This window comes from Solanum lycopersicum, chromosome 3, assembly GCF_036512215.1.
Source record: "Solanum lycopersicum chromosome 3, SLM_r2.1".
Lineage (NCBI taxonomy): Eukaryota > Viridiplantae > Streptophyta > Magnoliopsida > Solanales > Solanaceae > Solanum > Solanum lycopersicum.
The window spans coordinates 56,886,049-56,889,807 of NC_090802.1; the positions used below are offsets into that span (position 1 = coordinate 56,886,049).

The 3,759-nt window shown below is 27.0% G+C and overlaps 1 long non-coding RNA gene across 1 annotated transcript; it reads left to right on the forward strand.

Annotated features, from left to right (window-relative positions):
* Nucleotides 1-690: 690 nt before the first annotated feature.
* LOC101244354 (uncharacterized) lies at nt 691-3,057 on the forward strand. Its single transcript, XR_011220069.1, has 3 exons — nt 691-1,049; nt 1,297-1,420; nt 2,830-3,057. It is a non-coding gene; the product is annotated as an uncharacterized lncRNA (long non-coding RNA).
* The last annotated feature ends 702 nt before the right edge of the window (nt 3,058-3,759 follow it).

Here is a 3,759-nt window from a genome sequence, read left to right on the forward strand (position 1 = left end):
GTGTTTTGCTTTAGAAACTGTTATTCTGTCTTGGGCATGAATAGAAGGGTGACTAAAGAATTGAGATTAGTTGAATTCAAATATGTCAAATATTGAGTCATAAATTCAATTGATTAATTTTAAAATTTTAACTTCTTTAATTATCAAACACAATTTGTTCTTTCATCATATCTATATAACAAACATAGTAAACAAAAAAGTTTCAAGAAAAAGATTTTGTTAGCAAAATTTCCTACGGTAGTCTATTGTTGTAAAATCGATTTCTAAATAAATTAATTTAACGTTATCATGTCATGTTTGTTTGCTATATTTATAAAAAAAAAATATACCTTTAGAGTTTCATAACTATTACTTATTTTCTTTTACGTACGCTAACTAAATATTAAGGTGTACTCTAATAAAAAAAATAATTCTTGAAAAAATTACAAGATCCACCTTGTTATCATGGAACTTACCTAAATATACTTTATGCCTTTTTTTTTTTTATCATGTTATTTTTTTCTCGGTGTTATATTTAGGGTTTTAGAAAAAAAAAATTCTTAAATAAGTATGAGAAAATCAAATATTAAAATTGTACTTTATTAATTTAATTTATAATTTTTAAAAATTTAATACAATTAATTTAATTTGATATTTAAAAAACTTTAACCAACTCTATTTATGTACACCTACTATTTGTACTTTGAAGTGAATTCATTCATTTATTAAGTACTCTTCTCCCTGCATAAATAAATAGCAGCACCAATATGCACTATTCCACAACAATTCCCACATTTACTTATTCTCTTATTAAATAATTAAAAAATTATACTTCTTGCCCTTTACATCATTTTTCTTTTTTTAAAAAAAATGAATCACTTTGCGATCAAATCTATAGAAACCCCATCTATGAAATCTGAAAAACACTTCATTTTTGCCCAAATTTTGTTGAGGATTTTGGCTACTGCATTCACTTTGACTGCCGCTTGCATAACTTTCAAAAGCGCACAGACGCTCAGTGTTTTCAATGTTGAGACCGATGCTCGATATACATATTCTCCCGCACTCAAGTATTTCTTTTATTTTTTTCAAACTAGCATTTGATTATAAATTTAGTTGAAATTTTGAATTATTATTTTTAATTGTGAGCGAAAGTGCAATTTCATCCAAAAACTGGTCTAGAAGAGTTATTGGAACTTGAAGAGATCAACAGTGATCAAATATCATTGCAAATAATTTTTGAAAATCTACAATTAAACGAGAGCTTATATTCTGTATTGAAGTTGTATGGGATTTTATTTTTTTTGGTATGTGCAGGTTCTTTGTCTATGCAAATGTCATTGGATGTGCCTTCTCATTTTTTTCTCTATTTCTTGCTTCCATCTTTGGATGTACGAATCTTCACAAACACAAGTATTTTTACCTTTTCATTCATGATATGGTACGTCCTACCTTTTAATTATTTTTTGTTTGCTTTTGCACATAATCATTTTTAATTGATAAATCAATAATATTTTATTATAGGTGAGGGAATTTTCTCCAAATCAATATCTTGCTTTGCTTTTAAGTTATTAATATTCAACGTATTTGTTCCTCTCGTAATGTTTGAGGTGATTAGGTCATCTGCTCATCTTTACATATTGTAACAAATTTCCTGATGAAATCGGAAAAATAAATTTCACAAGTGGCGTTTTGTTGTTTTTACCCTATTGAGGAGTAAGAAATTTCAAAGTTAAGAATTATGTTTGGTCATAATTTTTAGAGAGAAAATTTAGATTTGAATGTACTTTTTTAAAAAATATGATTTATATTTATGATTTATAAAAACTACCAAAATCATCCGACTTAACTAATTAATGGGGTCTAAAAGTACACCATTGTATCTGCTCTGAGAGAGTAACATCTCAAAATGGTTAAAACAAAATTTATAAATTAGATCTCATATGCAAATTATTACAAATACTTTTACACTTCATTTGAATTTCTAAAGATGGAGTTGAAGACGAAATTGTGTTAGGTTATAATTTTTGCAAATAATAGTTAGTTGTTTAAATGTTATTTTTTTTTTTAAAAAAAAAAGAACATTAAATATGAAACATAATTAAATGGATTCATTAAACATAAAAATAAAAAATAGGATAAATTTTAAAAAGAAAATTATAGTAAAAAGTGAAAATAAGATTTAGGTGTTCTTCAAATTTTATTTGAAACTTTCATATGATCAAACGTTGATTTTCAAATGAATTGAAAAACTTTCATGGTTAAACATATCCTACACATAAAACTAAAATTTTGATTAAATTAAACGATGTAATTTTCTGATAAAAGACGATTCTGCCACTAACTCAACCCTCACCCTTTGACCATTCCATCGCTACCACCCCTAAATTCTCATTTGTTCTACGTTTTCGTAGTCGATATAATCAATATTTCAAAAAAATTCTCTTAAGTATATATATAAGAAGAATGTTTGACATAAATGGCCCAAAGCATCATAATCATTCTTCTCTTATTATCTCTTTATTTCTTTTGGGACCGTAAGCATTAGTAACCCCATCCACGTGAATCCAAAACATAACATATATTCGTACATAAAATATGAAACATAAATCATAATACATCAACAATTAATCTTAGAATAACGACCCAACTTTAAAAAAAACCTAGAAATTATATAACATTCGCACACATTAAAAAAAAAGAACAACTATACATAAATTATTTTGAATATCATAAATATCCTTCATTCTTCATCATCGATATATGAATAAAAATACTCATTATTCATATCGCTTCATAAAATACGCTACGTAATATTATTTGTATATAACATGGGGAATATTATTGCAGATTATGATGGATCTATTGCTTTCTGCATGTTCAGCAGCAGCAACAATTGGATATGTAGGAAAATATGGACAGATTCGTTCAGGATGGATGCCTATTTGTGATTCTGTTACAAAATTTTGTCATAAAATGACAGCCAGTGTTATATTCTCTATTTTTGGGGTTATTTTCTATTTATGTCTTACTATTCTATCAGCATATCAATCTAGAAAAATTCAAGTTTGAACTTAATTATTACCACTAAGAAATTAAAAAACAAATGGCAAAGTATATAATAGTAGTAAAAGTTAATTCTACCTTGTTGTATCAAGAAAGGTAAAAAAAAGAAAAGCTTGTGTAATGCAGATGCAGTTATTATTAAATATTGAGAAAATACCCAAGTACCCTCTCAACCTATGCCAGAAATCCCAGAGACACTTATACTATACTAAGGTTCTATTACCCCTGAACTTATTTTATATGTAATTTTTTACCCCTTTTTAGCCTACGTGGCACTAGTTCGGAAGAAAAAGTCAACCATCGTTGGGCTCACAAGATAGTGCCACGTAAGCTAAAAAGGGTAAAAAATTATTAATAAAATAAGTTCAGGGGTAATAGGACCTTAGTATAGTATAAGTGTGTCTCTGAGATTTCGAGCATAGGTTGAGGGATACTTGGGCATTATACCTTAAATATTTACAGTTGCGGATTGTACTATATTTGGTGGAATTATAAATGACTTGTATTTAATTTATTTTTACTTCTATATATATTTACGCAGTGAAGTTATTAAATTATTGCAGCTACTCCCTGGCTATATTTGTACGTAGTACATTTTTAGAGGCAGATATGGTGTCTTATATAGTTTGTTTAATTTTCTGGACCATTTTTAACTTTACAACATTTTAGTAATTATCTGTTTTTATTTATATGAAACTATTTTTTATTCGTTTG